Source organism: Eurosta solidaginis, chromosome 2 (assembly GCF_040869045.1).
Source record: "Eurosta solidaginis isolate ZX-2024a chromosome 2, ASM4086904v1, whole genome shotgun sequence".
NCBI classification, from domain to species: domain Eukaryota; kingdom Metazoa; phylum Arthropoda; class Insecta; order Diptera; family Tephritidae; genus Eurosta; species Eurosta solidaginis.
The window spans coordinates 254,227,322-254,251,112 of NC_090320.1; the positions used below are offsets into that span (position 1 = coordinate 254,227,322).

Consider the following 23,791-nt stretch of genomic DNA (forward strand, 5'->3'; position numbering starts at 1 on the left):
GTTGCGTTGAAATTTTGTTTTTTGAACCCTTTGTCTTTTGTTACGTAGATGTTAGTCCACATTTTAAGACAGATATTCCTAGCTAGGAATATTCTTAACATCTAAGCGACTGTGAAGTCGATAGCCTTCAGAAAGAGTGCCTCGAAGTTGAATTTTCTCTGCCTCGTAGTCTGGATTATGTTCACTGTTAAATCATTCGAGTTTTGAATGTTTTCGACCTTGTAATCCTTGTAACTCTTTTGCTGGTTGGTTCTTTGGATTTAAGTGGCTTCTCTTAGCCTCTTTATCACTGTGGTGTCGAGTCGTCTCTTGTGGCCCAGATATGGCTTAGAATAGGTATGCCGATGGGTAGGGCCGGCTTTTCTTCCGTGATCTGAGTCGTGATCGTTATTAAACTACTTGAATAATTAGACTCCAGGGGCTGCTAGGATGATCTAAATGGAAGACCTCTCATCTTAGCCAGAACAAAGTTTTCGAACACACTTTTACAAACATACTACGCTGTCCATCAGACCTGTAAAGTACCATCAGATCAAATAAGTAAAAGTACTCAAGTACTTCAAATCTAAGTACAAAGTATAAGTACTGCAGTAATTGTACTTCGAATCCGAAAGTACAAGTAGATATACATACGAAATACTTGGAAGTACACCAAAGTTCTTTTTCTTATAAAATATGTCAGTTTGATTCATAAATGAAAAATCAAAATTTGAGTAAAATTAATTTTTCAAAGCAACAAGAACTAAAACAACATATTAAATAAGTATAAATTGTACAACAGCTAACAATATTAAAGTAGTTTTGTGTTTTCCTTCATTAGTACTAGCTTTTGAAACGAAAATTCCGTCATTGATTGCCTTCTAGGACTAAAAACAATGCCTGCTAATGAAAATGAACGCTATATTGGATCGGAGGAAGCTAAGGGGTATTCATTTTGAGTGATAGGTCCTTCATAAGAGGATAACACTAAGCATATTGAAATCTTTTCGTGTATCATTAAAATGCCTGTAAAATTCTTCTTCAAGTATTTTGTTAAAGTTTGATCGAAATGGTGCTTATTGATCCGCTTCAAAGCCGTTCAATACTTATCAAAGTACTTCGAAAGTAATTACAAGTACTTTACTTCTACTTCACCAATTCAAGTATAACTACTTCGGCACTTATACTTGTACTCATTTGTCGAAGTACTGAGGTACTGATACTTGTACTTGTACTGGTACTTTTTCTTTACAGGTCTGCTGTCTATAGAATAATACGATTAAAAATGCTACGACATAGAATGTATTCTCTTCATGATCTGTCCGTTGCAGCAAAAAGGAGGAGGGGCGACAAATGTCGCAAAAAATCAGGTGTTGGAATGTACCGGCTTTTTTTGTCTTCGCCATTCATTTTGCTCTAACCGTTATGTTGGATATTAAGCTAGACTGAGTCACTGGAAACTGGTAACCACGCGATTGTCTTTACACATAAAGCACTTAAAAGCATCCCGCTCTCCATTGTAATAATAGGGAAGCTTTATCTCGTTTTTGTCTCAAAGTTTCTGACAAAATACTATCCGCCTTCACAATACCACGCACGTGGGATTCAGACCCATGTCCAAATGAGTTTCCCACTAAAATACTTCCTCGAGAAATTTGAATTGTGAAGGAAAGAGCTGTTGCGGATAAAGTTAAGGATAATATATTTGACACATTTACTTTTAAATCGGAGTTGATTGCGTATCAGTCATGGGGCAAAAAAATGCAAAGTGGAAAATATTTATGATACTTAGTCTATCTATATCTTGAACTTAAGTTAGTCACCTTAGTACACTCACAGCTACTCAAATGAATTTGCTTTGCATTACATGCACACACGTGCGTCGAAATTTTTTATAGGGCGAATAATTTTTTTTTTTTTTTAGCTTAGACTTTATGCTTTAATTATATTGGGGCTTCGAAAAATGCCTTATGCTCTTTACGGTTTTTCATGCAAACATTTAGAACAAAACAGGTTTATGTAATATCTACCTCGGCTATATATCCGCGGCCGTGACAGTTACACTTAAACTCAAAATTATTCATAAAATCAAAGAAAAATATTTTTTAAATTTTTGTAAATTACTTGTACAGATTAAGGTAAGTCTTTTAAGCCGTAATATCATATAGAGGTTTTCCTTGTTTTAAGGAATTTTTATTCTTTTGAGTGTAGTTGAACCATAAATAAGACTCTTCCCAATATTTCTATCTTAGCCTCACCTACCATGCGTGTCATCATGCGCTACTTAAGTGTAACTTTACCCCCTTTGTAGTATATTATCATTGACGTTGAATTTTGTTCAAAGTTGAAATTCTGTAGCACATTAAAACGTTACCTAAATATTGATCATATATATGATTTTCTAATTGTGTGCAACTAACGAAATTAATTTGCTTACGAAATGGCTTCTTCACATCGTTCATCTATTACAGAGGGAAATAACCTCAAATTCTAAAACGTTATTTTGCAATTTTGTTCTGTGGAACAAACAAGCTCAAGCTGATTTGAACAAAAAAAAACAAGTAAAGGTATCTAAGTTCGGGTGTAACTGAACATTATATACTCAGCGTGAGCTTAAATTTTACATTTCATTTCAGATAAATTACTGTTCCACATAACACGTGGCACCGCCCTTTAAAAAAAAAAATGTCTCCCCATTTCCTCTTACAATAAAACTTGATAAGTGAAATATCATTGATTCAAAACTATTTTTTGCTAAATTATAGCTTATTATTCTAGTCTATGACCCTTTTAAACTTGTTTTATATCTAAGTTGCCGTGGTCTTTAACCGATCCCGTCCATTTTTACTAGAAATATTTTCTGCTATAAGGAAAATATGTGTACCCAATTTTATTACGATCCGTTACTTTTTCTTCGAGTTATGGCTCCAGAATAATAGTAAATTGCTTAGTCATAAAAGGGGCGGTGCCACACCCATTTTCAAAAATTTTGGTGTTTTCCAATTTAATGATATAATTCAATTTAGAAAGTAAAATTCTATTGATACAAAGCTCTTTTTCTCTAAGATATAGCTTATTATTTTCGTCTACGACCCTTTTAAAAATCTTTTATATAAAAGTGGGCGTGGTCTTTAACCGATCTCGTCCATTTTCAGTAGAAATATTTCCTGCTATAGGGACAATTTTTGTACCCAATTTTATTAAGATACGTAAATTTTTCTTCGAGTTATGGCTCCCGAGACATAAAAAATTGCTTTGTCTTAAAAGGGGTGGTGCCACGCCCATTTTTTTAAATTTGAAGTTTTTCCTATTTATTGTTATAAAACCACTTGGGAAATGAAATACCATTGATATAAAGCTCTTTTTTGCAAAGATATATTTAATTTTATTCGTCCACGGCCTTTTTAAAAATCTTTTATATAAATGGGCGTGGTCCTTAACCGATTTCGTTAAATTTTCTCCAAAGCATTTCTTATAGTAAAGGCGAGGTTGCTTTTTGCCGAATTTTGTTACGATAGGTTTAGCGATATTTGATTTATGATTAATAATATTTTTAAAATTTTTTTATCACAAGTGGGCGGTCCCACGCCCATTTAAAATTTTTTTTTTAATTTTTATCAAGAGTCTAAATACAAGTTCACATGTGAAATATCAACATTCTAGGTGTATTATTTACTAAATAATTTTTTGTGTTTTCCAAAATGTTATATATATAAAAATTCGGCGTGGTTATCATCCAATTTCGCTCATTTTCAATACCAGTCTACTCTGGGTCCAGATAAGCTCGTGCACCAAATTTCGTGAAGATATCTCAATATTTACTCAAGTTATCGTGTTAACGGGCAGGCGGACGGACGGACGGACAGACGGACATGGCTCAATCAAATATTTTTTCGATACTGATAATTTTGATATATGGAAGTCTATATCTATCTCGTTCCATTAAACCTGTACAACCAACCCTTATCCAAACAAAGTTAATATACTCTGTGAGCTCTGCTCAACTGAGTATAAAAAGTGCTGGTGGCGGATTATGCAAAATATGTATTCTCTTTGGAGGACGCGAAGCGCGTACAAATGATGTGAGATTGGGAAATTGGTGTTGGAACCACTGAAAAAATATAAGAAAGCAATCCAAACATGAAAACGCGAACTAACATATAGCGAACGTGGTAGCTTCTAAAAATGTTTTGATGGTAATGGAGGGAAAAGCTATGGATGTTGTTGAACAAATCAAATGCCAATAAATGGAAACGGTCGAAAGTAATCGGAAAAAATGATACCAATCATAAAAGCCGTTATATTTTGTGAAAGGAAAAACGTACCTTTAAGAGGTCACAGAGATGATAGTCCTCTAAGCTCTAACGAGCACGGAGATGGAAACGTCAGAGCGTTGCTGAAATTTCGAATCCATGCTGTTGATGAAATAATACAAGAACATGTAAACAAGTGTGCCCGAAACGCCTCCTTTATCAGCAAGACCACTCAAAATGACTTAATGGAATGCTGCGAGGAAGTCATCACGAACAAAATAGTGGCCAAAATAAAAAGGCAAAATATTTTGCCATTATTTCCGATGAGAGCACAGATGTTTTTATTCACGAGCAAATAGCCATTTGTATTCGCTATTTCGATGGAGATACAAACGAAGTTCAAGAAGACTTTCTAATGTTTGTCCAAGCTGTTGAAAATACTGGGGAAAATGTTGCTCACCATATTTTAAAGGCTTTGGAAAAACTTAACCTGGACATAACATTGTGCCGCGGATAAGCATATGATGGAGGATCTAACATGAGCGGTAAAATAAAAGGTGACTAGACACATATATGCAACATTCAACTTTTAGCTTTTTTACCCACTGCGCAAGCCACCGACTCAATTTATCTATTAGTACAGCCTGCACCGTACCGGGCATAAGAAATGCCGGAAGGGCTTTCTCTAGTGTAGCAAATTTTTTTCCAGAATCAGCTCAACGAATACATATCGTCAGAGAAGAAATGAAATCTCATCTGCCGAATGAAAAACAGAATATGTTAAAACAAGTAAGGAAGGTTAAGTTCGGGTGTAACCGAACATTACATACTCAGTTGAGAGCTACGGTGACAACATAAGGGAAAATAACCATGTAGGAAAATGAACCGAGGGAAACCCTGGAATGTGTTTGTATGACATTTGTATCAAATGAAAGGCATTAAAGAGTATTTTATGAAGGCGTCTATAGGTGGACGCCATTTAGGGATATCGCCATAAAGAGGATCAAGGTTGGCTCTAGAATTTGTTTGTACAATATGGGTATCAAATGAAAGGTGTTAAAGAGAATTTTATAAGGGAGTTGGCCATAGTTCTATAGGTGGACGCCATTTAGGGATATAGCCATAAAGATGGATCAGGGTTGACTCTAGAATGCGTTTGTACGATATGGGTATCAAATGAAAGGTGTTAATGATTATTTTAAAAGGGAGTAATCCTTAGTTCCATAGGTGGACGCTGTTTCGAGATATTGCAATAAAGGTGGACCAGGGGTGACCCTAGAATTTGTTTGTACAATATGGGCATCAAAAGAAAGGTGTTAATGAGTATTATAAAAGGGAGTAATGCTTAGTTCCATAGGTGGACCCCGTTTCGAGATATCGCCACAAAGGTGGACCAGGGGTGACCCTAGAATTTGTTTGTACAATATGGGCATTAAACGAATGGTGCTAATGAGTATTTTAAAAGAGATTGGGCCTTAGTTCTATAGGTGGACGCCGTTTCGAAATATCGCCATAAAGGTGGACCAGGGGTGACTCTAGAATGCGTTTGTACAATATGGGTATCAAAAGAAAGGTGTTAATGAGTATTTTAAAAGGGAGTGGGCCTTAGTTCTAAAGGTGGACGCCGTTTCGAAATATCGCCATAAAGGTGGACCAGGGGTGACTCTAGAATGTGTTTGTACGATATGGGTATCAAATAAAAGGTATTAATGAGAGGTTTAAAAGGGATTGGTGGTAGTTGTATATGTGAAGGCGTTTTCCAGATATCGACCAAAATGTGGACCAGGGTGACCCAGAACATCATCTGTTGGATACCGCTAATTTATTTATATATGTAATACTTGCCAAGATTTTAAGGGTTTTTTATTTCGCCCTGCAGAACTTTTCATTTTCTTCTACTTAATATGGTAGGTGCCACAACCATTTTATAAAGTTTTTTCTAAAGTTATATTTCGCGTTAATAAACCAATCCAATTACCTCACCATGTTTCATCCCTTTTTTCGTATTTGGTATAGAATTATGGGATTTTTTCATTTTTCGTAATTTTCTATATCGAAAAAGTGGGCGTGGTCATAGTCGGATTTCGTTCATTTTTCATACAAAGATAAAGTGAGTTCAAGTAAGTACGTGAACTAAGTTATATTATGTCGATTTTTGCTCAAGTTATCGTGTTAACGGCCGAGCGGAAGGACATACGAACGACTGTGTATAAAAACTGGGCGCGGCATCAACCGATTTCACCCGTTTTCACAGAAAACAGTTATCGTCGTAGAATATATGCACCTACCAAATTTTACAAGGATTGGTAAATGTGTGTTCGACTTATGGCCTTAAAAGTATTCTAGACGAATTAAATGAAAAAGGGCGGAGCTACGCCCATTTTGAAATTTTCTTTTATTTTTGTATTTTGTTGCACCATATCATTACTGGAGTTGAATGTTGGCATAATTTACTTATATACTGTAAAGATATTAAATTTTTTGTTAAAATTTTACTTAAAAAAAAAATTTTAAAAGTGGGCGTGGTCTTTCTCCGATTTTGCTAAGTTTTATTAGGCGTACATATAGTAATAGGAGTAACGTCCCTGCCAAATTTCATCATGATATCTTCGACTGACAACTGACAAATTACAGCTTGCAAATTTTTAAATTACCTTCTTTTAAAAATGGGCGGTGCCACGCCCATTGTCCAAAATTTTACTAATTTTCTATTCTGCGTCATAAGTTCAACTCATCTACCAAGTTTCGTCGGTTTATCGGTCTTTTGTAATGAATTATCGCACTTTTTCGGTTTTTCGAAATTTTCGATATCGAAAAAGTGGGCGTGGTTATTGTCCGATATCGTTCATTTAAACAGCGATCTGAGATGAGTGCTCAGGAACCTACATACCAATTCATCAAGATACCTCAAAAGTTACTCAAGTTATCGTGTTAACGGACGGACGGACGGACGGACATGGCTCAATCAAATTTTTTTTCGATAATGATTATTTTGATATATGGAAGTCTATATCTATCTCGATTCCTTTATATATGTACAACCAACCGTTATCCAATCAAACTTAATATACTCTGTGAGCTCTGCTCAACTGAGTATAAAAATTGTGAGAGACTAAATATGTTGAAAGACACGAAGCAGTTTTGACATTTTTGGACCTATTGCCATATCTTTCCGCAATATTGCAAAAAATGTCGGATGAAGGAAACATAAAAACTGCTACACCTCCATTTTCTTTGCTCCAGTCTATAACCTCATCGGAATTTCTGATAAGCTTGGTAATCCTCTCTGATATATTGGGAATCACGCTGCCTTTATACCGATCATAACAACAGAAATAAATAGATATACTTTCTGCAATTCAGGTTGTAAATATGACCACAGCGAGTTTGCAGAAGCAACGTGAAACTAGCACAGTCACATTTAAAAAACTGTTCAATCAGGCTGAGGGCATCGCAAATGAAATTGGTACAGCAATCACAGTCCGAAGAATCACAAGCCGTCAAGGAAATCGGCCAAACATTCAGGCTGAGTTAGTTGAAGATTATTACCGACTTTCAGTATACATCCCGTTTCTAAACTATATGCTAAGTGAAATAAAATCCAGGTTCCCTAGTACGCCTTTGCAAGGAATAAGAAATTTGCAAAAGTTGTTGTGCCATAACTTCAGCGTCGAAGATGCAGTTCATGTACTACAATTCGCAATAGCTTTAAAGGGAGAATTAAAAGTTTGGCAGCAGATGAGAAAAGATATTTCACTATCTCCAGTAGATGCTTTCAAACATTCAGCAATGCTGCCAAATATACGAACACTTTGCCAATTACTGTGCGCGTTTCCACTGATTACCATCACTGCCGAACGCTCCTTCTCCGCATTACGGCAATAGAAATCATACCTTCGTAACAGGATGACAGAAGATCGTTTGAATGGATTTGCTTTAATGCACATTCATGGCGATATGGCGGAAAAAATGGACCCTAATGAACATCTTCAGTAGGCAACATAAGAGAAAACTGTCTTTATTCAACATTTAGTATTTTTAGTATTTACATTTTCTTAAACGTTCCTATATACTATAACTTGCACTAATGAATTTGAAGTATGTCACTTCTTGTATTTCTATAAATTTTTGTTGATTATTTTACCTTCCGTCCTTTGCCCCCCCCCCCCCCATCCAGGAAAAATCCTGGATCCGCCCCTGAGTATATGTATATTTGTAGCTAGATATACTAATATAGAAACTAAAACAACAATAACATTAAAGCACAACATCGGTTGCGGCCACTAAGTGTAGTGCATATTCAAAGCTACTAATAAGCAAACTCAATGCCAACCCCTCCTCCACATCATAATATGACTTGATAAGCAAACACTCAAGCGTATGACGAACCACGCAGCCATTTAAATCAGATTGAACAGCATTCTATCGTCGCGTTTTGGATTTGACCCTGAGATTGCGTTGAATGATGGTTCCACATGAAGTTGTTGATGATTTTGTAGGTATGTATGCATGTATACTGAAAAAGCATTTATGTTTATGTATTATTGATATGCTTGTATGTGTTGCTGCTATATGGCTCACAGCAAATTGTTGACGTTTATCATCAACATACAGTCAATATACAGTGGTACATATTCGTTTAACCCATTTTCTACCGCTGTTGCGTTTTCGCATCGGCAACTTCGAGACCTTAAAACTCTTACGAAATAAAAAGTGTTTGTTAGTTTTTCGACTTTACAATAAATTTTGGATCACCGCCACCATATTTATCTGAAACCAATGACGACGAACCATCTTGTCCTGAAAAAAACATCACTCATACTGCAGAAAAAGATTTCGGTGCACCCTAATGGAAGAAAACCAAACGTATTGAATTTAATTTCGGAAGGTTCCATATGACAAGAAAGTTGGTTTAGGAGCATCTGTCGTCTATCATTGTTGGAAAATGTTTCAAATCCAGATCATCATGCTATTTATTTTGATAGTTTCTTTTCGTCATTTTATTTGTTTTGTTTATTGAACGAAAAACGTTTTAGGGCGACTGGAACTGTCAGAGCAAATCGTCTTAGAGGTGCTGAAAAAATGCACAAAACTGGTAAAAACCTCAAGAAACATGAATTTGACTACTGTTCCTTAAAAAATAATAAGCTTTTTGTAGCTAGATGGCAAGATAATGCTGAAGTAACAGTAATCTCTAACTTCAGAACTGTTGATCCTGGTCTAAAAATGAGAAAAAAAGGTTACTGTTAAAAAACATGGGCTTATAATGACTATAGTCAACATATGGGAGGAGTAGATCTCCATGATAATGCAGTAGCTAACTACCATGTTGGCATTCGTGGAAAAAAAATGGTGGTGGCCCCTATGGATCAATTCAGTGAACAGTATAACTCTTAATGCATGGAAAATTTATTGCTTGGTTAGTAAATCAGAAGGAACTAGTCCTATGTCTCAAATTGCTTTTAAAACGGAAATAGCATTATATCTGCTTTTATATTGCTAAGAAGAAATTTATCGAGAAAGTAGTGATCCATCAGACATTGAAGAAGCAGAGAGACCGCTTCATCTTCCTCGAACTAACGTCCGTGATTATATAGTATGGAAACTTTCAGGCAACAAACGTAAAAGATGTGCCATGTGCCATTCGCAAACTGTTTATGAATATAAAAAATGCAATTTGAGATTACACCCAAAATATTGTGATGATTATCATACAAAATTGGACAGTAAGAAAGAGCTATGTTTATTATAATAAGGTTAATTATTACAAAATAAAAATATTTTCAACTTTATAAAATAAACTACTTCAACTAAAAGCATTTTCAAAATCATTATTGGCTAGACTTCGGGATTTATCTGATTATTTAAGTGCGTCCAATTTTACAGCGTTTCTCCCAATGTTGCGTTTTCGCAACTGTCTCTCCTGTCGCATCCAGGAGACCCATCCACCTGAAATTGCGTTCAGTAGTACTATAATAGCAACCATGCAAAATTTCATGCGATTTCCTTCACGGAATCTAGTATCGGGAGAAAATGGGTTAAACGCACTCGTAATTTTAAATTTATCACTTTGGCTTTCTTTTGTTTATGCATTCATAACAACAAATTCTAGCCCATATTCTTTGTTAAACTAACGGAAATTTACCTGGCCCAAAAAACCTGTTTTCGTTGTTGTTGTTGTACTCGTATCATCCCACATTCAAAAATACTACTACGAACAGGTGCATATTCGTTTAAACGCAGCGACTTAATTTTTAAATATTTATTCATTTATTAAATTTCTACAAATTAATTGGTCATCCATTTTTATACTCAGCTGAGCAGAGCTCACAGAGTATATTAATTTTGTTCGAATAACGGCAATCCGTAACGGCATAAACTAATCTAGATAGATATAGACTTCTATATATCAAAATGATATGGGCGAAAAAAGAAATTCATTTAGCCATGTCCGTCCGTCCGTCCGTCCTTCTGTTCGTTAACACGGTAACTTGATTAAGTTTTGAGTTATCTTGATAACATATGGTATGTCGGCTTCTTCTTTAGAAGGTAACTTAAAAGTTTTGCGAGTCGTTATTTGGCAGTCTTTGAAGATATCATGATGAAATTTGGCAGGAACGTTACCCTTATTACTATATGTATGCCAAATAAAAATTAGCAAATTCGGATGAAGAACACGCCCACTATAAAAAAAATTTTTTTTAAAGTCAAATTTTAACAAAAAATTTAGTATCTTTACAGTATATCAGTAAATTATGTTAACATTCAACTCCAGTAATGATGTAGCGCAACAAAAAACAAAAATAAAAGAAAATTTCAAAATTGGCGTTGCTTCGCTCTTTTTCATTTAATTTGTCTAGTATACTTTTAATGCCATAAGTCAAACAAAAATTTACCAATCCTTTTGAAATTTGGCAAGGCCATAGCTTCTATGACGATACAATTTTTATGTGAAAATGGGCGAAATCGGCTGAAGCCATGCCCACTTTTTATACACAGTCGACCGCATGCCCTTCCGCTCGGCCGTTCACACAATAACTGGAGCAAAAATTGATATATCTTTACTAAACTTAGTTCACGTACTTATATGATATCACTTTATCTTGGTATAAAAAATGGGCAAAATCCGACTGTGACCACGCCCACTTTTTCGATATCGAAAATTACGAAAAATGAAAAAAATACCATACTTCTATACCACCTGGTCCACCTCTATGGCGATATCTCGAAAAGGCGTCCACCTACAGAACTAAGGTCCACTCCGTTTTAAAATAATTATTAACACCTTTCATTTGATACCCATATCGTACAAACACGTTCTAGAGTCACCCCTGGTCGACGGCCCTTTTTGGATATCTAAAAATTGGACAACGCATTAAAGGTAAATATAAAATTCTGAGCATTAAGGCTCAAAATTCAAATTCATTAAAATTTTGGCTCATGGATATGGCAACAACCACAAAACTTTCGTGGCTTCTTATATGTAATAACCGGTACTGATAAACTATTTTCTATTTGATAATCGGCTACTTATCATAATTATCGTGGAGTTACTTGTTTGTTATATGCAGGTTTATTATTCAGTTACAGATGTAGTTTTATCGGTACCTCTTTCATAGCAAACCTATGAGTCATAAATAACACACCAATAACAAATGATAGCACTCCGCTTAGGAATCGACAACTATTTTTTACAAATCGGTGATTTATCGATAAAAAATCTATAAATTTTCTCTTCGATGACAAACCGATACCAACCCATAAAAAGTGGTGACATTCGGCGTGTAGGGTTATGTTATTTTAGTTATGATGTTAATATTGGTTATATTTATATTCAGCTTTAAATGAATCTAATTTGAAGAAAATGAATTTTTGTTCTTGTTAATTTTTTATATTTCAATTTTGAAATTATTCTTTCAAAAATTTTCATTCAGTTATGAATTTTATAAACATACTCTAACATACATGCATTTAGGAGTCGTGAAAATAAAGCTAGTCTATAAAAAAATAAAATAGTGTGTGTATAAAATTAATATAATTAGAAGTATATTTATCGACCACCACACCGCGAAGTTATGGATTACACTTTGATAAACATTCTTAAAGTTTTCGATAACAAACCGACAACTTACACGACGACTTATAATTAATCATGTTTTATTAAGTTTTAAAAAGGCCGCTATCTTCGGACGACGTGCACTCTCTGTCCTCAGTTCATGGGTTTATCTATGCAAAGGCAGGAAGACCTCGTGTAGATTGCCACAAGCCCTTATGGGAGTCTGTGTACATAGTCTTCTATTCTATTTAGATATATTTAGTCAATAGTCGTCTCACTACCAACTTAATAACGATATTCTTGGAAGTTACTTGAAGACATGCCAAGGTTTTAACGAGACTGAGACGTTCACGATATAAATCTACAAGCTATTTCGACAAGACGTCACGCTTGCATATTAAGTTAATAACTCACTGCCATCGCCAGCCTATTGCAAATATTTTAAAATCAAGTATTCAGATTTGGTCAACACGATATTTCTGGTTTCAATTTAGGGCGGAACCATATCGCCCTTCCACCGGATCTTGGGAATGTGCTGGGTTTTATTGATTACTTAATTTCTTCAGTACCTCCCGTCTATCCATCACCTATGGATGCGTGCGGTACGGAACAGATACCCCCTCGAAACAATTTTTTTTATTATAGTTATGTGTTATTTAATTCTACTTCTTATGAATTTAAATATGCCTTATATAAGGTAAACATTTTTTGCTGGGCTACTATGAATAAGCCGTTGATTTTCTTAGTACACAACGTTATATGATGATATTATACGAAAACCATTGATGCTATCAACAACATAATATAATCACAACTACTTTACTGTACAAGCGATGTTGCTTGAGGTGCTGTTACAACAACAACAACCACATATTGCTTCAGGTCTTTTTAAAAGGCTAAATAACGGTATCAGCTTTCATGCTTTGGCAATATTTTTTATACACCGTCACCAAAGGCCAACGTCTGTTATCAATTTTGCCTGGAGACTCATGCTTTTGCTTACGTAAGATTGTGTTGTTATTTTTTTCAAACTTAGTGCTGTCATCTCCCACTTCACTTGGTATGAATGTATTTTCCGCTTTAATGCTTGCGTTCGTGCTTAATCTTATGCGGAAATGGTTGCTTGCAAAAAAAACGCAAAAAATAAAAAACAAAACGAAAAAAACAAGAACAACAATAAAACGTGAGAATGTGTGTTTGTTTGTAGCTTTAGCTATTATGTACAAAAATGTTATAATAAAATTTCGTTAGTAACATGGCAGCTTTTGTTTAAATTATATTTGTTTATTTTATTACCAAATTCAGTCAGATACACATTTTTATCTACCGACATTAAGTGTAGTTGTTAAAACGAATAAAAATGAAAATTTGTGCCGAGACGAAAAGCCAGAACAATAGAAAACAAATACGTTCAATGTGTATGTATGTAGTCCCATTAGAATTTAATATTGTTTTAGTGTTTTCCGTTTTGTTCTTTATTCATGTTTTCTAATCCAATTTGTGTGCCTGATTGGAATATAATGTAGAGGGTGTGAGGTCTCCGTTGTATGGAAATAAAATAAAAATAAATGAATGTATTAAAATTTTAAAATAATATATCTCAAACTTAATTATATGATGCATTCTGGGAACAGGCAGCCACAGTTGAGAAACTGGGGAAGAGTTAAGTTTTTCACTTTGCTTATATAGTTTTAATTTTCCATCTTCCCTGGTTGAAGCGCCGAAAATCCATGGAGGTATTGCCTAAAAGGTTTAATGTGATCACATCAATCATTTCTGAGTTTCGCAGTACTTTAACCCTGCTGTTTGGTGACCTATTTTTGTTTTGTTTACCTGTATCTCTGGATAGAAGAAAAGTTTTGGAGTTACCTTTCATTACTTTATGTATTAAGCAAAATTCTCCCAAAAAATCCAGAACGGCAAGATTTAACCTAATCCAATAACTGATAATAAACAAACTTCCGTGATACGGAGCTATTTTTTGCCTAAAGATTTATGGCGACCTATAGTATCTATGCCGATTTCAAATGATATCTGCCTAAAGGGTGGTATTATTTTATGGAAAGCATTTCATTGCTGAATATACTCGGAGGGTATGCCAGATCACTTCCGAGATGAGACCCACTTAAAAAAATCTTTTGAAAGTCTTTTGATGTTAATTCTTCCATTAGCTCAACTAAGGACCTTCGGTATAGTAGGCCAGCATCCTTCGTATATGCGATGTCACTAATTTGCAAAAATGCCGGTATATAATCAATCAAACCAATAAATCTTACCCCCTATATCAGAAGTTGTCAAACTTTTTACCGATAAGCATTACACATAACAACAAAAATACGTATGTGAACCACAATTTTACCAAATATTGGCTTAAACGGCCCCCGTGGTGTGATGGTAGCGTGCTCCACCTACCACACCGAAGATCCTGGGTTCACGCTCCGGGCAAAGCAACATCAAAATTTTAGAAACAAGTTTTTTCTATTAGAAGAAAATTTTTCTTAGCTTGGTCGCCCCTCGGCAGTGTTTGGCACGTACCCCGAGTGTATTTCTGTCATAAAAAGCTCTCAGTGAAAACTCATATGCTTTGCAGATGCCCTTCAGAGTCGGCGTAAAACAAGTAGGTCCCGTCCCGCCAATTTTTAGGAAAAATTAAAAGGAGCGCGATGCAAATTAGAACAGAAGCTCGGCCTTAAATCTCTTCGGAGGATATCGCGCCTTTCATTTATTTTGTTATTGCCTTGAACATAACAGGTTAGCATGTATTGTGTATATAAACTTAACATTTTTCTATGAACCTAAGAAAAATTTATAAAATTTATAAATTTTGAAAACTGCGTGTGTCATCATTAAACTATTAGCCGATATACATAGAAAACAAAGGGACCTTATCAACACGTGTTTAAGTTTTTCTTAACGTAACAGAAGGGTTAATGGTGCTTGTTACCGGAACGTGCTGGATCTGTATACGGCAAAGGACCCTCAACATCGATAACACTCCCTAAATCCTTCGGGATGTGTCTTTATCGTTAACACAACGACAACAACAAGTCGATAGAGGCTTTTAAAAAAATTTTAAAGTCCCATGCTTCGAAGTCTTTGGCAATAATTACATACACTTTTCCAGTTATTTTGCCCATTCGTAACAAATATAACGTTATAGCCAATTATAAGAATCGTTTTTAGTTTTCTGTGTAGTTTTTTTAAATAAAAATGGTGACTACGAATGTTTTCTGGGAAGAAAAACATTACACGCTCATGCATTCATACTATCAATGCTATCCTGAATGCAATCAATGCCTAATTTCAGATATATTGCGCCAAATATTAGCAGTCCCGACACATCAGTATATGCACAACCCCAACGACAACGTTAACAGATGAGACAACAAATAGCCACGCACATATGAACACAGCATGAAAAAAGAGCGTAGACGATAATACTCACATACTTACACCCCAATAAAGAGTAAAGCCGTCATTAATCATACATATTCACAGTAACAAAGAGCGCATATAACATTACTCACACACATACAAGGAAGACAACAGCGACTCTCATAGCAGATGAGAGAAGTAAATAAGAAACTAATCGAGGAAGCTGTTCGTGAAAAGTCTAAAGCCTAAGAAAACTAGGAAAACGGGGCAACTGAGAGTATAAAATTGGCGCAGGCTTAGTGGTGATTAATAAAATCGATTTTAACACATTATAAGTGAAAAAAGCGCTTATAAATTTTGAGCTTCTACTACCATAGTTGTTCTGTAGATGAAAAGCATTTTATAAAAAGAAAATTTGACATTATTTTTCGACAGGTCAGTGACTCGAACAAAAAAAAAGGCACTGAGTTACCAATAATTTCTTAAAATTCCCCACAATTTGTTTAACAGGAGGCATTTCTGAGTACAATCCAGATCATCAGAAAAAAACATAGACATGGCCAAGTTGAGTGAGTTGAAGACTCATCAACTGAAAATGGATTCCCAGAACCGTGAGTTGATTACACCTGGAAATAAATTCCAACTTCATGCAGGAATACGAGCGTTTATGGAAGGAATTGTCGAAGAAGAATATGCCTTTCATCCTGATGGGAAGAAGAAACAAAAAATTTAAAAGAAAAACGAAATACCGCAGATAATGGCGAGCGCAAGCTTAAAGTTGACGTTTCAAATTAAAGCACCGGAGGCACGTATTTGAGATATGTTATCACAAATAACATTCAAGACTGAAAACCAAGAGACATTTATTTCAGAAATGTCTTCGCAAATAATTTCCAAAATGGAAATACAATTAGAAGCACGAAACACAAATATGACATCGCTGCTTAAAGCGCAAATTTCAGCACAATTATCAAAGCAGATAGCTGCACAACTGAAAGAGCAGGAAGTCCGCAAATCGTTAAAACTTGAGGCTCGTGTAAACGAAAAAATAACGCAAAACACTGCACGGCTTGAAGAGTTCTTCTATGATTATCAAGGCACCGTGTGGTCGAAAAAATAAAACAGTTTTAGTAAAAACTAAGGCAAACGAAAATGAGCAATTAAATTGCCTGGCTGTATCAGTTATTAATACAAAGTAAACAACCCTTTCCTTGATGGTTCTGCTTCTCTCCAGATCTTTAAGCTTCAGTTAAAGAAGAAGCCTTAGTAGATAACTGGAGCGTATACGACGAAGTTGGGACACTATTTATAGCATTGAGGGGACTGGCTGCTGAAACATTGCACATGATTCCACAAGAAGTTATCCACAAAAAAAATAGTAAACTCCTTTGCAAACGCGGTTTAAGATAGAGAGATAAATATACAATTCTGGCACAAAACTAAAAAATACGTCTCCAACAGGAACCTTCTTTTGATTCAATCTTTCAGAATCTTTCGAACAAAGTGTTTTTCGGAAATTTTAATGACGATTCTTGAACAAATCTATCTTAAATAGATCAATTTATTTACTATCAAATCAATTACGATAACTTAATGAGCTGATAAGACTAAAATCTTTTGAAAACCCCACAATTTTTGATTTTTACTTATACACAAGTAATATTAGACACAAAAAATAATGCCCGCAACTCAACGCGCCTAAAAGAAGAGGTTGAAGTGAAGTGTCAACACGATTTCTGTCATCAACAATATAAACCGCTGACCGTATCTTTCCTCCTTCTAAGTATCTCGCTCACTGATCCTTTTGGCTTATTTGATTGGCATACAATGACTTTTACATTGTTTGTCGATATCTTGTCGAAGTTACTGTGTCTTTTGCGATACTTTTTCCACGGCACCTAATAACAAAAATTAGTAGCACATTTGTTTAGTTGTTGTTGTGCTGTAAGGTAACTTTTGTAAATCCTTTCATGCGGTAGTCAAATTATTTCTTGCTTTTTGTGGCAGCTTCATTCATTTTGTGTTTAGATGCTTGCCTATTTGAATTTGTACTAATTTTTTGCGGGTTTTGTTTTACCCTTCCTTTTCCAAGAAACGCTCAAAATGTAAGTTAGATTTTGCTACTCTACCAGAGTTAAGCGCGCTGTATTTTATGGTTGGTTCGAGACCGCAGTTCGAATACCTACAACGATTTCTTTACAATTTTTCCTTTCAGTCATATGAGTTCTTTTGCTCTGGCACTTAGTTTGTTATTTGCATATTTTTTTTTTTTACTTCATTAAGTTTGCTGTCATCTTGCTGCTCTTATTGTCACATATTTTATTTCTGATGAAATTTACTTTAATTGCATTACTTTTGTTTCTGTTTGGATATCTTCGTCAAATTTTATTTTTATGGAAATTAGTCCCTTTCGTTTGAATTGTAATTATTTTGTGTAAATTGTTAAACGCAATCTGAAGACAAGATTTTGTTACGTATTGAAAAAGCCCTCTTATTATGTTTTTCATTAAAAGAAGTGCAATGTAAAAAAATGTATATAATATACTATATAAATGTATATGAAATGAGTTTTAGCGCATACGGTTTGGGCTTACAATCTGTATTCCATCATATAGCACACCTCTTAAGGCTGGGTTCCTCGAAACCGGTGCCGATATTTAGCGGACGTTATATAGCAGTGGAGTACTTTGTCAAAAACATTGCAATGTAAGAGTAATTATGTGGACACTAAGAAGACGGTGAAGTTCACCGCAACGTAATAAAGCGGCATTGCAATACTAAGGCCTTCATGACGGTAGAAACCCGTTCATGAACTTTTTTTCTCAGTATAAAGCGGTGAACATTTCGTCAAATATCTGAAAAATAAACAGAAATTCAGACTACAAATAAATTTTTCGAAATCTATTAAAAAATAAGCCCATAAAAACAAAGAAAAAGAAGTAAACAAGTAGAAATCTCATCAATGAAGTCGGCTTCCAGCTTTACAAAAAAGCAGTGCCACTAATAACGGTGAGTAGGGCGACCGTTTTTTGCGTTCGTAATGAAGCGGCACCATTTTTCGAGGAAAACAAGCCTTTACACTTTAAAAAAATTTTGAAAATTATTACTTTTAAAGTGCTTTATGCGCAACGAGGATACTTTAAAGAATACTTAGTACTTAAAATAACACCACTTTGGTACCCGGTGTTACGGGTGTCCACATAAAGGTTAAAAGTGGCATAACTTCGTGGGAAGAGTTTAAGATTTCAACTACTTTATAGCAAATTGGATGTTGTTTGTGACATTTTTCCTTTAAACTTAATTTTTGGTAATTGCCATTTTATAGTAAATTACCACGACGAAATGAAGCCAGACAAGTGAAGTCAATAGTACAACAACAAAAACTTGACGTCCCTAATAATCCGGTCATGAATTTTAATGTAGTAGGGAGGGACAATTTTTTCTACTATTTAGCTACTTTTTTACATATTTTGTTAATGTAATGCAGGGCAGAAAGCCAAACTCCATATGTCTTCACATTGGAAATGGAGACATGAAAAAAAAGAGGAGAAAACAGAGCCGATGGAAAGGAAATATGCAGGAAGTTGAAGGGGAGTTGAAAATATAAAGAGAAAAAGAGGAAGAAGGAGAATGAGAGTAAAAGTATGAATAAAGGTAATGGCTTCAGAAGAAGTAGTAAAAAGAGGTTAAATGAAAGAGTTAGAAAAAAAAGAATAATCTTAAGTGTAATAGTGAGAGTAAGACTTGAATAAGACAAGAATGCGTAGAGTAAGATGAAAAGCGGATAGATTTCCGGAAGAATGAAAGGAACATAGAAATTGAATAAGCCATTAAGGTAAAACAGAGGAAGAGGAGGGTTAGAGGCAGGCGGATAGATAGAGAAAATCAGAGCAATGCATATTGGGCTGAGAGTGTTTCATATTTGTCTAAATGCGTCGAGGGTAAGCCAGAGCTCTTTAAAATATGGTTCTGATAATGCACATTTTTCTTTTTGTCATCAGGGAATTTCTATAAGTTCTGATTTTTTGAAGAATAATTGCCGTGCCGTTGCCGCTTTATATTTTACACCATTAACTTTTACTGCCAACTGAACCTACCTCTTAACGCTTGTTGTCTTTTGGCACCGTATGCCGGTAGTATGGACTTTTGTACTACAAGCCTCCCAGATAATTATCCGCAACTTAATGATATTGTTCCAGGCCGTCAATCATCTCATTGACGTCAACAGTCTGTTTTCATGTTCCTTAGCTGTGGATATTGTGACGCGCTAAAAATGCAGTCCTTCAGTTTCATTGGATAAAACTTTTACAGAAGCTAGCTGATGAAGAACTGAAATTTACAAACATGTCCAAGTAATCATCGCCGCTTTTAAAGTTTTAATTTTTCTCTACTATCAATAACAAAAACAATTTTATAAAGGAATATGAATTTGTCTCGCTAATTAAATACCGATAAGAGAAAATAAAAAATATAAAAAATACATAAATTAAAATAAAATAAAATAAAATAAAGTAAAATAAAATAAAATAAAACAAAATAAAACAAAATAAAAAAAAAAAAAACAAAAATATAAAATTTAAATTAAAAAAAAAAAATTTAAATAAGATGAAGTAAAATAAAATTTAAAAAAGTTAAGTAAAATTACGTAAAATAAATGAAAACAAAACAAAGTAGTATAAAAAATGAATAAGGATAAAATAAAAATATAAAAATAAAATACGAGAACATAAAGTAAAATGAAATAAAGTAAACTAAAATAGAAAAAAATAATAAAATAAGATAAACTAGAATAAAATAAAATATGGTTTTGTTGCTGTTTTTGTTCTATAAATAAATTATAAAATAAAATAAATTAAAATAAAATAAAATAAAAAAAATTAAAATAAAATAAAGTAAAATAAAATAAAATAAAACAATACAAGCCTCCCAAATAATTATCCGCATCCTAATGATATTGTTCCAGATCGTCAATCATTTCATTAACGTCAAGAGTCTATTTCCATTTTCCTTCGCTGTGGACATTATGTTTCTCTAAAATTATTGTCAAATGTTACCTCATTTTGTAATTTTGCCTTCACCTCTCTGGTTTATAGCTATATGCTTGTTAGGAAATATTGTGACTCTGAGAAACGAGAATAATTCTTCTGTTTTATATGAGTTATATGTTCTTTTATTATCACTTAAGCCTTCCCTAATATTTTCTTTATATAGTAATTTCGTTATTTGAGTGCCAAAATTCCTCACATTAATCACTAATTTTGCTCTTCTAGGTACAAACTTTGTAAAAGTTGATTTAATTTATTTATGCGTAGATATTTATTGTACCTCACATGTAAAATATTTCAGATTTATGTACATAACGGGATTTTGTTTCTTTTGCTTAAATGGCATTGACTGATGATGAATCATTATTTTAAAAGTAGAAGTAATTTAGAATTAATTTATTTAGCAAATCAACTTAAGTCAGTGCTTTTTGTTTTCGCAAGCGATAAAGTAATTGCCAAGCTAACAACGATAAATGAGTTAAAGAATCAAGTATTCATATTTCTCACAAACATTACAATAATTTAGCAATGTAATTTATAACCTTGATGAGTTGGTATATTGTTTTTTTGACTTTTTCAAAAGAAGTTAATATATTCTAATTTATTCATCACTTGTTGTTGTTACTGATGTAGTTGTGCTTCGCCCAACTATTGTAGTGCGACCAACCAGAATCTCTAACTGGAATCCGAGGAAACATGCTGTATAAACACTGTTGGACCAAAGAGACATTGCTGTTTGAGACGTTGGTTCCACATTGCAAAGGAAAAGATAATTGGTGTCATGTGCGGAAGCGTTACAAGCGGGTAATACATCGGATGTCAGGGTTGGGCTAGAGTGACGCACGTCGGCCTGGGGAGCTAATCTCCTCAACTTCGAGTTCAGTATATTTGTCTTTGATAGCGGGATTGACAGGGAAAATATTGGCTTGGTATTTTTTCGAATTTTTGTGAATGACTCTGAGGGCCTCTCAACGATCCTGTTCTTCATACCGTTGATTGGTAGCTGCTGGAATTCTTCACGGTGTTTGCGGAGATGAGTTTTTCAGTTTCTGGGTGATAGGTTCTCATTATTCAGATGTTTGGTGTGATGCCTAGGTTGCTAGAATTTATGTTCATCATTTTATTTTTTTTTTTTCCTTTATTAACAACTTTGATAAACAATATATATACATACATCAATTTTCTCAAAAAATATAAAATTTTGTGCGAGAAGATAACGAATACATTTTTCTCATTTTGCATCAGTCAGTTGTGGCAAGAGGAAATATTCCTAATTAGAGGAGAAAATAAATTGGATTGTTCCATAAATATTTTAAGTATGTGGTTATATATATGTTTATATTCTAAAATTATAATTAGACAGTAGCAAGTTTGTTACATATCGTTTAAATAGTAGAATGTTATTTATGTTTTTTATCTCTAACGGTAATTTATTGAATAACCTTATACCGTAGCTTCTAATAGATCTAGCGCATCTTTCAGTTCGAAAAAAGTGAGTCCTGATGTTCTGAGAGTTTCGTGGGTTATAATCAGTGCTTTTTGCTGCTGTTAATTGTATATTGTGTTTTATTAAGTTGTTTTTTATCTTATATGTGACCATTATAGTTTGAGGAGCTGAATACTTTCGCATATCAAGCATGTTTACATATAGATTGGATGTGCTAGTTGTACGCGGGAGTACAAGGATATTTTTTATTAATTTATTTGGTAGCCTTTGCAATTCACTTAATCTTTTTTCTGAACATCTATTACAAATTGGGTTTAGATAATTTATTTTCGAGAGAAAGAGGGAATTGTATAGAAGCCATAGCTGCTTCTTTGGAATAGTGTTACCGTTTCTATAAATGAAAAAGTTTAGAGGTATTACTTTCGTTTTTATTTTTTGAATCTGTTCAATCCAATTCAAATTTTCGTCGAACAAAATACCCAGGTATTTTAATTTGTCTACTCTTGAAATAAAGTTACCGTTGTATATTTATCTCCTTTATAGGACTATTGTTGTCCCACTGCGTTTCCGAGACATTAAAAAACATCTCTTGTCATTCTTGAGCACGTGTTCTGACAGATCGCCTGCAGTTTCTTTAAGTGTGGTTATTTTATAGTCGGCGAACATATTGGGGACGCTTGATATATACGCGAATTAAGGTATATTTGCGGCTGCATTATCGCCAAAATGTAGTTTCTGATCGGTCTTCACACCCAATATTTTTTAGTGTGGGACAGTCGCCAATATGGTCGATATTTGCTTTGTTCACGTTGAAAAGGTGGTGGGGGGTTTGATCGGTGATAGTGCCAGATTTCTTGAGGTAAAAGAACTTGAAAGAGTCGTCAAGTTAAAGCATAGCTCGTCAATGGGAGGTCCGGTACCTGTTGCCATTATCGTGCAGTTATCGGCGTTTTTACGTTATTGGCGTTGTTATGGTAACTCCATATGTTGCGGAAGGGAGCTCCGCTCTATAAAAGTTAAACAAAAGTGTTGAAAGGACATCACCCTGAGGCATCAGCTACTTAATTCTTCTGCGTTTTTTTTTACTTTGGGACAGAGCAATACCGTCAAGTGGGTCAATGAAAGCAAGTTAATTCTGTCCATGTGTCCACACACTGAGGGTCTTCCGCTAGCAATATCGTCACGGGGAAATCAGATATGATTGCAACTGGTTTGCATGCACATTCTCTGTCCCCCTTGAAGCGTGCATCAATCGCGTCATAGCTAGAAAGTTATTTTGCCCACAGCAGTCCAGCAATCTATTTGTCTGCGCATTAGGGGAACTTAGTTCCGTATTTATGGTTCCGATTTCCTTGACAGCAGATCTAATGACGTCTGCGAGATAACATAAGGATCAAGTCTTCGGATAAGCCCTTGCTTTTCGAGTAGCAGTAGTTCGGTACACTGCTAATATAAATATTTGGTAAGTAATTTTAGATTCATTACATACTGGGGCAGCGTACAATAACATCGAGCTAGTTGCGTTGGACAAAAGCTGATGCGTAGCTTAATTTAGGCCGCTGATATTGGGCAACCTTCACATAAGGGTTTCACATGCATCCCGCATACTAAGCTTTCAAAAGCGCTCCTAAAAATC

At 34.6% G+C, this 23,791-nt stretch overlaps 1 protein-coding gene across 17 annotated transcripts in view; it reads left to right on the plus strand.

The window, feature by feature from the left end:
• kek2 (kekkon 2) overlaps positions 1–23,791 on the plus strand; it is an 894,871-nt gene that overhangs the window by 864,369 nt on the left and 6,711 nt on the right. The window contains exon 1 of one of the 17 annotated variants that reach the window (XM_067767651.1): positions 8,711–8,731. The exons of the other annotated variants lie outside the window; for them this stretch is intronic. The gene's annotated coding sequence lies outside the window, so the exon portion shown is untranslated. Of the gene's footprint in view, positions 1–8,710; positions 8,732–23,791 lie in introns of those variants that run through there. 17 annotated transcript variants of the gene reach the window in all.